Here is a 14,446-nt window from a genome sequence, read left to right on the forward strand (position 1 = left end):
AATGGAACCGGGAAAATAAGACCAAATTTCTTCAAAAATATTAATTTTGACATCATTTTCTCATATTGTATTACCAAAATTTAAAAAAATGTCTGAGGTAATTTTAAATCTTTTTAAGTTACTTTCCATCTCCGTGGTCAGTTCTGCGTAAAACAAAACCTTTTTTCATTTGATAACTATTAAAAAATATAAACTTTTCTTTTGTCTGTCTTTGTAATGGAAATGAATGATTATGGTAGTCTGAACAAGTTCACTGAAGGCCAAGTTGGGGTAAATTGGCTATGCCATTGATTTTTGTAAAATTTGGCATACAACTTTGGTTCGTTGAACTCTAACTGAAAATCGAAAAAATAATGCATTTATCTCTTTTATTATCTGAAATTTTACTGATTAAATTCTTTCAAAATAGGTGAACATTTGTATAGAAAGCACGTACATGTAAAATCGGCGAAAAACCTTCTTACATTAAATTTCTAATTTCTCTAATACATAGATTTTTCTTTAAGAACTATATGTTGTTGAACATGGGTGGAATTTAAAGACTCCGTTCCTTGAAGATAACAACAGTGTCGGTGGAGATTGTCCTAAACTTAATTAAAGTATTGCTACAGAAATTATTATAATACTGCAGGAATTTTCCTTTAATTATTAATTTATGTTATGTTTTTGTATTTTCTTATCTAAACAGTTTAAGCACTATTTTGACTTTTAACTAATCATAAGCTTTAATTTTGTGTAAACACGAGGAACACATGTCTGCTATGTTGTTGCTTCTGGTTGCATCGTTCTACATAAGCATGCAAAAAGTACCTGATAAAAATCGTCATAAGTTGATTAACCTAACTTCGTTGCAATTATCTCTCTGTCCTTTTTCACAATAAAGACGTCAGTAAAAATTTGTAAAAGTGTTAAAGAAATATGTACAACGATCCGTGTGTCAATCTGTGTCGATCCTTTACAATGACGTTAAAGACGTTGCCAGCGGTTTTACTGTGATTTTCTTTATATTATTGTATGCCTACTTCAGGAGAGTAACTGAAACTGCGCAAAACGCAATACATATAAAACAAATGATACGTCACATTTCAAATACCATTGAAAATCTTCATTATCATTGCCTGGTACTTCTATTAAGCCATTTGATATATAAATCAAGGACACTATGATGAGAGGCGAAAAGTACAAACACAAGCGCTGATCTGTAATATTATAATGAACTTTCAATTGTATATTTACGCAATTTGTTTTAGCTTGGTACCGTGTGTCCAATTTAATTAAATATGGAAAATACTTTGCCTTGATCGTTTGTGTTATTCGCCGTTTACCTTTCCAGTAAACATAAATATTGCAAATAAATACAGAAGTGACCACAGTGGATACCATATACATATAAAAAAAAAATTAACAATGAACAACGTATCTGCTATTGTCAATTGAGACCTGAATATCTCAAGACTTTGTTATTGCGATATCCGGAGGCAGTTTGTTCCAGTCCTTGGCACTGCCTGTTAACGAAGAAGGAACACTGTTTACAGTCCTTTGTAGCTGGTTGTAATAGGTATGTATGATTTCCTATGCGACTGGTTTTTGTAAGTATTTATTCTTGTCTATGGCTAGCACGTCATTTGTTATTTTTTTTAAATATATGATACTGAAGATGGATGATTATAGGGTAGTCGGAGCTACTGTTCGTTTCCTGTCTTAGTCCTAGATATCTATAAAAATAAAACAAATTTTTTTTCGAAGAATTCAAGTTAATGATTTTTTTTTAAAATGGGGTATCATTCTTTATTTGAATCGTACATTTCCTGTATCTTGATATAAAATACCATGTATTTTTAAATATACAATGGTGTGTTCATTCTATTGCATGCAAACAGTCAAAGGAACTGGATGTTTTAGATAAACTACGTGCTTTTGATGGTCCTTTTGATTCTGTTGACAGTTTTTAATTTTCAACTCCTTACACTACACTTCAACACAATCTTATCAAACAAAAGTTTTCCTATTTAATTAAATGGTCGTTTGGTAAATCTGAATGCAAATGTATTTGCTGCAACTCATTTAAAGCCTTCTTCTCTAATGAGAAAGGTAAATATGCTAGATATACTTACTGGAGGTGTGATGAGATGATTGAAGCTGTTAATTTTCTCCTCGATAACATTTATGAACGTTTCGGCAATAAAGTTTATCGACAGGTTGTAGGTATTCCTTTTGGCACCAATTGCGCACCATTAATAGCAGATTTGTTCTTGTACTGTTATGAATCACAGTTTATGACCAAACTCAGTAAAGTCCACTCTGCCTTCTTGAAGTGTTACTTTTAACCACGATAACTCAACTCCCACGTGACATATCAGTAAGAGGGAAGGATGAGAGATAGTTTTTTTAATTAGATTGATAGAAAAGGCACACATGTCCTTTTTGAAAAGCGCAAATGTCATAAAAATTAAAGCGCAAATGTCTATTCATAAAAGGAAAACGTCCCCCGCCGAATGGATCACTGATACCTGAAATCAACTTATTGATTAACTAGAGATCACTGCACTGCGGATTTTACAAGTAAAATAGACTTTTATTTAGACAGATTCTACTATAAATACATTGTATTAATCCATAAAAAATCTTCTTTGAGACATAGTTTACAAATTAATGTTATGTTCTGTAGACTGTTACAAGTAAAAAAGAAACTCCCGGACACTGAACAATAAATTTATTGTTTAAACCTTTACTGTAGTAGTCCCACAATATCCCTGTCAAAATATTATGTCAAAGCATAGACGATTTATTTAGTGAAGGCAGTTGCGTAGCTTGACCCTTATTTTCATTGACAGAGGTCAACGATTTGATATTGGGATTCAAAGTCTGACACAGTTCAAAGACCGCAATGTGGATTGGAAATGGACGGTTACGGCAAATCGACGTCACAAAACATGTGTAAAGTCGATTTTTATACAGGTTTGATTGTTATTTGCCTTACATCAAACGACAAATGTTTCATGCATATCCAAGACAAGAAAAAAATAACCATATTCAATAATATAGGTTCTGCAGAGGGTGTCGACCAGTATAGGAGCACGAATTTCGACTGCAACCGGAAAAAAAGGAGATCATGTTAGACAAATAGAGAAATTTTGTCTTCCAAAAGGCCCCCTATGGACCCCGGACAGATTTGTTTCATGGGTTCTTTAACGCGTAGATTTATATATCGATTTTCAGCAACTTAAGTTAGCGAGATGCGTGGGTTGATATAACTGATTGAACTATGAAGCCTGGCTCATACATGTGTTAATCAAGGAACATGTCGGTGGAAGGATAGAACAGTTGGTTCCCATGGGAATGCCAAGTGTCTGTTGAAAACCACATCTATTGAACGTAAATAAAAATCATCATATCAGTTTCACAGTTCTGACCTCTTGTTTGGACCACTTTTGTTACAAAGTTTACATTGTCCGTTTCTAAAACAAGAATTCTGTATCAACCTTGATCATTTCAGGAGATCTAATTAATTATTAGTTTTAAGTTGATTGAGGAATGCTCGTTTAAAGGATAGAGAAGTCAAATGTTTTGAACCATCTTCACTCTCAACTCTATACTTTTGAGTACACGTTACATATTTTATCTATCTCCATCTTCTCTATTTTTATTGATAAAGAATTTGGTGAGGCAGTTAACTCATTTCCTTAAGTGAAGCTACGCCTCTGTAATGTTTCATGCTCCAGAGTATGACCGTGAAGCTAGTATTTTTGAAATGCCCAATTTATTTTGGAGGGAAAGAGCTTGAACGTGCAAAGTTCTATAAATATCTTGGAATTAAATTTACATCTAGGGGTAAATTTAAGCTATGTTAAGATGAATTATATAAAAAAATCACTTAAAGCATGTTTTAAGTTACAGAGGTGTTTGTCTTCCTCTAATCCTAGTATTACAACTTTTATACATCTGTATGATCATATAATAAAACCAATTCTTTTATATGGTTGTGAAATTTGGGGAATGTTTATTACTGATTCAGCTACATGTAAGAAAAGAAATGAATATATGTTAGAAAAGGTTTTTTTCTCAGGATTCTACCGAAAGGTCACATAATAAATTTATGAAATACATTCTTGGTGTTAATAGAAAAGCAAGTAATATAACTGTGATGTCAGAACTTGGTAAATTTCCTATTTATTTTACAGTTATCTTATCAATGTTAAAATATTGTCATAGACTAGAAGGTTTGAAAGATGAATTATTATATGGTGCCTGTATGTGTATTAATAAACAGTTACAATGTAAGTTTGTTAAAAATAAATTGTGTGACAGCTTTCTTAAATATTGGAATCATCTTAAGTATCAAACAATGAACACTGAAAAAGGCAAACTTGACACTTATTTTTCATTTAAAGATTGTTTTCAAAAAAAAAATATTTAGATATCATTGATTTAAAAAAAAGGCAGTCTATATGTAAATTAAGAATGAGTGCTCACCCATTAAGAATTGAAACTGCCAGATATTCTATTCTATTCTATTCTATTCTATTCTATTCTATTCTATTCTATTCTATTCTATTCTATTCTATTCTATTCTATTCTATTCTATTCTATTCTATTCTATTCTATTCTATTCTATTCTATTCTATTCTATTCTATTCTATTCTATTCTATTCTATTCTATTCTATTCTATTCTATTCTATTCTATTCTATTCTATTCTATTCTATTCTATTCTATTCTATTCTATTCTATTCTATTCTATTCTATTCTATTCTATTCTATTCTATTCTATTCTATTCTATTCTATTCATTGCATTGCATTGCATTGCATTGCATTGCATTGCATTGCATTGTATTGTATTGTATTATTGTATTGTATTCCTTTTCAACATAAACATTTAATTGTAGCATTGTCCTCAGCTCTGAGGTTAGAAAGGCCAGGTGGCTAACATCAATTATACGGCCGTGACATAAACTTGATAATGCATTCATAACACAATTTTAAAGCACTTGTCAATGGAAACAAAATCCTATATACTTTAACATATAATAACACAAGGTACTTAACTCGCATTTTTTAAAAATGTCACCCGGTCGCTAACTTCCGTTATGTTTCGATTTCTCGGTTGTCTACCCCACTAAAACTTGTTATGCCGTAAATCTAAATTGCTTTTTTTTTCAGATACAAGTAAGTTTGCGACCGGGTGACATTTTTAAAAAATGCGAGTTAAGTACCTTATGTTATATTAAGGTATATAGGAGTTTTTCCGAGACAAGTGCCTGTGATTCATAAGGGTAACAAGACACTTCGGCACCAAGCCATTTCGGACTGGTTCATCTTTTTGTAGAAGCTAATGTTTTTCAAATTTGAAGCATGCAGTTATCTCCCCCCAATATCCTGTCATGCGTAATGAACTGTAAATAAGGTAAGGGTGACTTTTTCGGGGGAGGACTAAATCATATTTTGCTGCGTTATCGTGAGTGCAGATAAGTGACACAAGGTTGCTTCAGTACTTTAAATATTTATGTAGGATAGCAGATCTGAGAATATTGGTCTCATTACGTAGGTATCCTGGTTTGTCATGTACAACTCATCCGATTTTCAGTGGGAGGTGATTTTGCAGACTACACAACGAGTTGTTTCTAAACACAACACGGAAAACACTACTGAACTCTTTGGAAAAAGTAACACCGAACATTTCGCAGTCCTTACTCAGAAAAGATTTTGGTGTCCGGTGTTCGTAGATGGAAATGTTGTTGGTAATTTCATCCTTATCCTTCGGTCTTTTTTGAATAGTTGTCTTACTGGTCCTTATACCACATCTCCTTTAATTTAATATGATTTGTACATGTAATTTTATCGCATGCCTAATTTTATGCAGCAATTATACAGAAGTCCATTACAGAAAAGTGTGCAAAATCATCTCAGTGTTCAGGAGATCACAATGTCCCCAGTTAAGGTAGAGTTTATCTGTGTTTAACCGAATTATGAGGTCTTGAAAAGCTATTTTTTTTTATTGCGATGTCTTCCTTTGACAACATAACAGATACTATGAATTGAAAGTTCCATAAATTTTCATCTGTCATCTTTAGTGAGTTCAGATTTATTTCATACTCTGAACTTGCAAAGCGAAGGATCCTGGGCAAAATGTAGAAAAAATTGGGCCAACGTCATTACGGCTGGAATTGTAACTTATATCATCATTACCATGATTACCAGGGTTCTCACTAAGGATTTTTGAAGGCGAGTCCAGGGACTCATCATTTTTTTACCATGGCTAGTCCAACATTGGCATGACTGAGAAGAAGAAATTTATTGTTTTATAATTTATTATTTCAGTCTACATGAAAAATTAAAGCCTTATAATGACTTCAAATTTGATTATTTTAAAACTTTTGCTTTAAAATGCTGGTGTGTATGCTTAGTTGATACATTATTTTACAATCTTGATGCATCTTTGGACTTGCCAGTTTTTGAAAATGATTAGTCTAGACAGATTTTCATGAGTCATGGACTCACCTTAGTGAGAACCTGGATTAACTGAGCACAGAAAAGGTATAAAATACTATATGCAAATATTTCTACATGTAGCTGTCAGTGAAAATTTCATGGTAAGATTTGCTCTCAAAATTCAGCCTGAAAAATTTGCTTCAGCATTTGAAATATATATAGCTAAGTATGCTAAAAAGAGGCATCTACCAATACACTGTATCGCTATTTGGACACCATTACAGGACTTCACAGACATTCTCATAAACTTTTACATCATAAGTGAAAATGTTTGATGTCACAAAGCAAAAGTGGTTGTTGTACATGTAGTTAAAGTGTCCCAAAATCTCAGGGTCAAGTGTCACAGATTCTCAAATACTAAGCAGCAATAAGGTCTACATGTATGTGACACAGTAGGTATATTTGATCCTAGTTCAAGATTGCTCTAATATCTGACCTTTTTACAACTTTTAGGGTCTGTGGAACATCACAGCACTATCAATATAGAAAACATTGAAATTGTCGACCCAGACTTGGGGCAGCAAGTTTCTATCTCAAATCATAAAATTAAAAGATCCATTTTCCATTCAGACTTTGCTCTGAATGCCCCCACAACCCCAACAAGTCCTACAAAAAAGATCAGGGTTCTCGGTCATAAAGCTTTACTCAGTACTCGAAACACCAAATCCACCAATTTGATTGGTTGAGGTATGAGTCTGAGTATGATAATTGTACTCGAAATTTTTATAACCGCAAGGCCAAACATCAGAGCATTGATCTCAAATGAAATTTTTGGCATGGAACGTTCATTTTAGTGAAAGTGAAGTGGAAGCAGCTGTAATTGCTGTTTCTAGTGACAGAAATTTGTTTGATCTTTAAAATAGAAATTTCATTTAAGACCTGGGTTCTCACTAGGAAATTTGTAGGGTGAGTCCTAGGACTCTTCATTTTTTGTAATGGTGAGTCTCAGCTGATTTTGAAGAGTCTATAGTATACTGTAATACAATATACTGCAGCTGTGCTATTTGCACAGTCAAATTGCATTGACTGTGTATCACCTTGTTTATGAAGTTGACTATGCGTTTCCATAGAGGTTTATTTATGACGTCATTAAAAGTACAGGTTCCATAATTTTTACGTCGTTCTCTCCAAATTCAAAAATGATGGTTTTTACCCTAAATATTTCATTTGAAACCGTTGTAGGAGTTACAGTATATAAAGAATAACCATACATTGTCTCGAAACATAAATTTTATTTGTACTCGGCTCAAAACAGGATAGAAATGCTCGGAAAAGTCTCGCTTTCTACCTGTTCCTGAGCCTTGTTCAAATAAAGTTTATATTTTGCGACAATGTATTCTATATTTGTAACTCAAATATAAATGTAGTTCTTATCTTACATGTCTAATTTGGCTACCTAGATTTTTTTTTTTAAGTATGGGTTTTCTCATTGTCGAAGACCAAACTTGACCTGTGCTTGTTTAAATCCTTTTCCTTCGGTCATATCTCCTTATATTTATACAGCTGTATTTAGTATTTTTTCGATTCTGCAAAATTTATGTCGCGAAAGCAAGACATAGCGATCCTAGATTCTGTCATTGGTGACCCGTCAGCAGTGTCAACATTTAGGTTCAGTCTGTGGTTCAAGTTTTTTAGACATTAATAACTTTGTCAAACCTTCATGGAATTTAATTAAATTTGGACAGAAGCTTGTTTCTGACCAAATGACAGTATCCAGAGCAAAATTTGAAAATATTTTTTTTCCTTTTTCCGTATTTTACTGATATACATGTATGGACTTATTTTGTTTACAGTTGTCATTTAGATTTAGTCTAAGGTTAAAGTTTTTCAGTCATCAATATCTTTGTCAAACCTTCATGGAATTTTATGAAACTTGGGCAGAGGCTTGTTTATGACTAAAAGACAGTATCCAGACAAAATTTTGATAATATTCATTTTCATTTTTCCATATTTTACTGATATATGGACTTTGTTTTTTTTACAGTTAACATTCAGGCTCAGTCTAAGGTTAAAGTTTTTCAGTCGTCCATAACTTTGTCAAACCTTCATGGAATTTTATTTATTTTACAATACTGATAAATGGACTCACTTTTTAAATCAACATTACAATTATACACTGACAGCAGCAATCGTAGGCTAGACACAGGGTTCTGCGAAACCCTTTATGAATTTTTGTTCTTAAGTGCAAATGTTGAAAAACATATTGAGTTTTATCACAAATAAATTTTCTAAGAATGCAAGCAATGGAAATGTACAAGTAATCAAGTTTTGAATAAATTCATAATAGAAGCATAAATTTCATATATATTTTATTCCAAGTTTCACTTTGTTTTCAACATTTTTTTTTTTTTTTTGAAATTTCTTTTAACATGTGTAATATCTTTAGGGTTTTCTTCACTCCTAATGTAAAATAACATTTACAATGTTTGTTGGCATTTAAATTTACATAAGAATTTGTAATGTTGAAATGCAAAGTACAATCTACATTCAGTACATGTACATTGTACATGTAGAACAAAGGTTAACATGTACAGGAGATGCAATTTTTAGCTTACCTGGCCCAAAGGGCCAAGTGAGCTTTTCTCATCTGATACTTGGTGTCCGTCGTCCTTCGTCGTCCGTTAACTTTTACAAAAATCTTCTACTCTGAAACCACTGGACCAAATTTTACCAAACTTAGCCACAATCATCATTGGGGTATCTAGTTTAAAAAATGTGTCCGGTGAACCGGCCAACCAACCAAGATGGCCACCATGGCTAAAAATAGAACATAGGGGTAAAATGTAGATTTTGGCTTATACCTCTGAAACCAAAGCATTTAGAGCATATCTGACATAGGATAATATTGATTTCTTTTGATCAAGATCTATCTGCCCTGAAATTTTCAGATGAATGGGACAACTTGTTATTGGGTTGCTGCCCCTGAATTGGTAATTTTAAGGAAATTTTGCCGTCTTTGGTTATTATCTGGTTATTATTATAGATAGAGATAAACTGTAAACAGCAATAATGTTCAGCAAAGTAAGATCTACAAATAAGTCATCATGACCAAAATTGTCAGTCGACCCCTTTAGGAGTTATTGCCCTTTATAGTCAATTTTTAACAATTTTTCGTAAATTTTTGTAATCTTTTACAAAAATCTTCTTCTCTCAAACTACTGAGACAAATTTAACCATACTTGGCCATAATCATTATTAGGGTATCTAGTTTAAAAAATTTGTCCGATGACCCCGCCTTCCAACCATCATGGCCTACATGGTTAAAAATAGAACATAGGGGTAAAATGCAGTTTTTGGTTTATATCTCTGAAACTAAAGCATTCAGAGCAAATCTGACAGGTGGCAAAAATGTTCATCAGATTTAGATTTATCTGCCTTGAAATTTTCAGACGATTGTGAAAACCCGTTGTTGGGTTGCTGCCCCTGAGTTAGTAATTTTACAGAAATTTTGCAGTTTTTATACGACCGCAAAAAAATTTTGTGGTCGTATATTGGTATGACGTTGGCGTCGTCGTCGTCCGGCGTCGTCGTCCGAAGACACATTGGTTTTCGCACTCTAACTTTAGTTTAAGTGAATGGATCTTTTTGAAATTTGACCATAAGGTTAAATACCACAAAAGGAAGGTTGGGATTGATTTTGGGGGTTATGGTACCAACAGTTAAGGAATTAGGGGCCAAAAAGGGGCCAAAAATAAGCATTTTCTAGTTTCCAGACAATAACTGTGGAACGGTGTATGGATCTCTCTGAAATTATACTACAAGTTTCCATACCACAAAGGGATGGTTAGGATTTGCTTTGGGGGTTATGGCTCAAACCGTTTAGGAATTAGGGGCAAAAAAGGGGGAAAAACAAGGTTGTCCTGGTTAATGGACAAATACTTTAGTACAAAACATAATTTAAAGCAGTGTAAGGGAGATAAATCAAATACATCATTGAAATTATCTCCCTTACACTGCTTTTAAATTATGTATAAAGTAATGGTTAATGAACAATAAAGATAATTTAAAACAGTGTAAGGGAGTTAATCCAAATACAACGTTTTGGTTACTTCCCTTACACTGCTTTTAAATTATGTTTAAAGAAATGCATATTTATAAAGGAAGACCAGTAAAAATATCTGCAAATGTTGCATCTTTTTTTTTTACAAAAAAATCCATATGAAAGATTTGACACTATATTTTTAATTCTATTATAAAATAGATTAAGTTAGCACTATGGTAAATTTAAATGGGTAATTATGGTTGCCAACTCCATTGGAAATTTGAATTGAGATTATGACCATATCTTGAGGGAAAGAATTTTTTGGGAGGAAAAAGGAGGGGGGGATAAAAAGAAATTGTGGGGGGTCAATTTTTTCTCAATTCAGATTTCAGAAATTAAAAAGAATTATTCTTCAAATATTTTTTTTTTTTCAAATTTCAAATATTGAAAAATTTCAAGAAGTAATCTTTAATTGCACAGTATGGCGCATTAGATTTGTAAAATCTTTGATCACATTTATTTATTTGTTATGAATCCAACAGTGTATTTAGATTTTTAATTTTGGGTCCAGTTTTCAAATTGGTCTACATTAAGGTCCAAAGGGTCCAAAATTAAACTTTGTTTGATTTTAGCAAAAATTGAATATATGAGGTTCTTTGATATGCTGAATCTAAACATGTATTTAGATTTTTGATTTTTGGCCCAGTTTTCAAGTTGGTCCAAATTGGGGTCCAAAATTTAACTTTGTTTGATTTCAACAAAAATTGAGTATATGGGGTTCTTTGATATGCTGAATCTAACCATGTATTTAGATTTTTTATTTGTGGACCCCGTTATCAAATTGGTTCATATTGAGGTCAAAAGGGTCCAAAATTAAACTTTGTTTGATTTCATCAAAAATTGAATTATTGGGGTTCTTTGATATTCCAAATCTAACTGTGTATTTAGATTTTTAATTTTGGGTCCTGTTTTTTAAATTGGTCTACATTAAGGTCCAAAGGGTCCAAAATTAAACTTAGTTTGATTTTAACAAAAATTGAATTCTTGGGGTTCTTTGATATGCTGAATCTAAACATGTGTTTAGATTTTTGATTATGGGCCCAGTTTTCAAGTTGGTCCAAGTTGGGGTCCAAAATTAAACTTTGTTTGATTTCAACAAAAATTGAATATATGGGGTTCTTTGATATGCTGAATCTAAACATGTATTTAGATTTTTGATTATGGGCCCAGTTTTCAAGTTGGTCCAAATTGGGGTCCAAAATTAAACTTTGTTTGATTTCAACAAAAATTGAATATATGAGGTTCTTTGATATGCTGAATCTAACCATGTATTTAGATTTTTTATTTGTGGGCCCGGCTATCAAATTGGTTCATATTGAGGTCAAAAGGGTCCAAAATTAAACTTTGTTTGATTTCATCAAAAATTGAATTATTGGGGTTCTTTGATATGCCAAATCTAACCATGTTTTTGTCGAGCCTGCGACTTTTGTCGCAGAAAGCTCGACATAGGGATAGTGATCCGGCGGCGGCGGCGGCGTTAGCTAACTTCTTTAAAGCTTTATATTTTAGAAGGTGGAAGGTCTGGATACTTCATACTTTGTATATGGATGCCTCATGATACGAAGTTTCCGTCAGTCACATGTCCAATGTCCTTGACCTCATTTTCATGATTCAGTGACTACTTGAAAAAAAAGTTAAGATTTTTTGTAATGTTAGATTCTCTCTTATTATAAGTATTAGGATAACTATATTTGGTATGTGCGTACCTTGCAAGGTCCTCATGCCCGTCAGACAGTTTTCACTTGACCTCGACCTCATTTCATGGATCAGTGAACAAGGTTAAGTTTTGGTGGTCAAGTCCATATCTCAGATACTATAAGCAATAGGTCTAGTATATTCGGTGTATGGAAGGACTGTAAGGTGTACATGTCCAACTGGCAGGTGTCATCTGACTTTGACCTCATTTTCATGGTTCAGTGGTTATAGTTAAGTTTTTGCGTTTTGGTCTGTTTTTCTTATACTGTATGCCATAGGTCTACTATATTTGGTGTATGCAATGATTGTAAGGTGTACATGTTTAGCGGGCAGGTGTCATCTGACCTTGACCTCATTTTCATGGTTCAGTGGTCAAAGTTAAGTTTTTGAGTTTTGGTCTTTTTTTCTAATACTATATGCAATAGTTCAACTATATTTGGTATGTGCGTACCTTGCAAGGTCCTCATGCCCGTCAGACAGTTTTCACTTGACCTCGACTTCATTTCATGGATCAGTGAACAAGGTTAAGTTTTGGTGGTCAAGTCCATATATCAGATACTATAAGCAATAGGTCTAGTATATTCGGTGTATGGAAGGACTGTAAGGTGTACATGTCCAACTGGCAGGTGTCATCTGACCTTGACCTCATTTTCATGGTTCAGTGGTTATAGTTAAGTTTTTGTGTTTTGGTCTGTTTTTCCTATACTGTATGCCATAGGTCTACTTTATTTGGTGTATGGAATGATTGTAAGGTGTACATGTCTAGCTGGCAGGTGTCATCTGACCTTGACCTCATTTTCATGGTTCAGTGGTCAAAGTTTAGTTTTTTTGAGTTTTGGTCTTTTTTTCTAATACTATATATGCAATAGTTCAACTATATTTGGTGTATGGAAATATTTTATGATTTATTTGGCAGTCACGCAGGTTTTATTTGACCTTGACCTCATTTTTCAAGGTTCATTGCTCAGTGTTAAGTTTTTGTGTTTTGGTCTGTTTTTCTTAAACTATAAGCAATAGGTCAACTATATTTGTTGTATGGAAGAATTTTTAGCTGTACATGCCTGCCTAGCATGGTTCATCTGACCTTGACCTCATTTTCATGGTTCATTGGTCAATGTTTAGTTTACTTGGTTAATGTTAAGTTTATGTGACAGTTGTAATAAAGCTTTATATTTAGGACAATCAACATAATATCAATGATTAGTAAAGAAGGCGAGACATTTCAGCGTGTGCACTCTTGTTAGATTTTTAATTTGGGTCCCGTTTTTTAAATTGGTCTTCATTGAGGTCCAAAGGGTCCAAAATTAAACTTAGTTTGATTTTAACAAAAATTGAATTCTTGGGGTTCTTTGATATGCTGAATCTAAACATGTGTTTAGATTTTTTATTATGGGCCCAGTTTTCAAGTTGGTCAAAGTTGGGGTCCAAAATTAAACTTTTTTTGATTTCAACAAAAATTGAATATATGGGGTTCTTTGATATGCTGAATCTAACCATGAATTTAGATTTTTTATTTGTGGGCCCCGCTATCAAATTGGTTCATATTGAGGTCAAAAGGGTCCAAAATTAAACTTTGTTTGATTTCATCAAAAATTGAATTATTGGGGTTCTTTGATATTCCAAATCTAACCGTGTATTTAGATTTTTAATTTTAAGTCCTGTTTTTTAAATTGGTCTACATTAAGGTCCAAAGGGTCCAAAATTAAACTTAGTTTGATTTTAGCAAAAATTGAATTATTGGGGTTCTTTGATATGCTGAATCTAAACATGTGTTTAGATTTTTGATTATGGGCCCAGTTTTCAAGTTTGTCCAAGTTGGGGTCCAAAATTAAACTTTGTTTGATTTTAACAAAAATTGAATATATGGGGTTCTTTGATATGCTGAATCTAACCATGTATTTTGATTTTGGACATTGGACCATAATAGGTAAATTAAAAAAATTCAAGTTCTTAGACCACATTCTTTCTGTGTCAGAAACCTATGCTGTGTCAAATATTTAATAACAATCCAAATTCAGAGCTGTATCAAGCTTGAATGTTGTGTCCATACTTGCCCCAACTGTTCAGGGTTCGACCTCTGCGGTCGTATCAAGCTGCGCCCCAGCGAAGCATTTTATTCGTTATTATCTTAGATATCATTACAATATCTAATATCTAATACTACAAAAATCTTCTTCTCTGAAACTACTGAAACAAATTTAACCATACTTGGCCATAATC

General features: G+C 32.9%; 1 protein-coding gene across 1 annotated transcript in view; it reads left to right on the forward strand.

The window, feature by feature from the left end:
* Positions 1-5,399: 5,399 nt before the first annotated feature.
* LOC127728026 (GTPase-activating protein and VPS9 domain-containing protein 1-like) overlaps positions 5,400-14,446 on the forward strand; it is a 61,416-nt gene continuing 52,369 nt past the window's right edge. The window contains exon 1 of the mRNA XM_052235175.1: positions 5,400-5,541. The gene's annotated coding sequence lies outside the window, so the exon portion shown is untranslated. The remainder of the gene's footprint in view (positions 5,542-14,446) is intronic.

The sequence above is a fragment of the Mytilus californianus genome, unplaced genomic scaffold, assembly GCF_021869535.1.
Source record: "Mytilus californianus isolate M0D057914Y unplaced genomic scaffold, xbMytCali1.0.p SCAF_2, whole genome shotgun sequence".
Classification (NCBI taxonomy): Eukaryota; Metazoa; Mollusca; class Bivalvia; order Mytilida; family Mytilidae; genus Mytilus; species Mytilus californianus.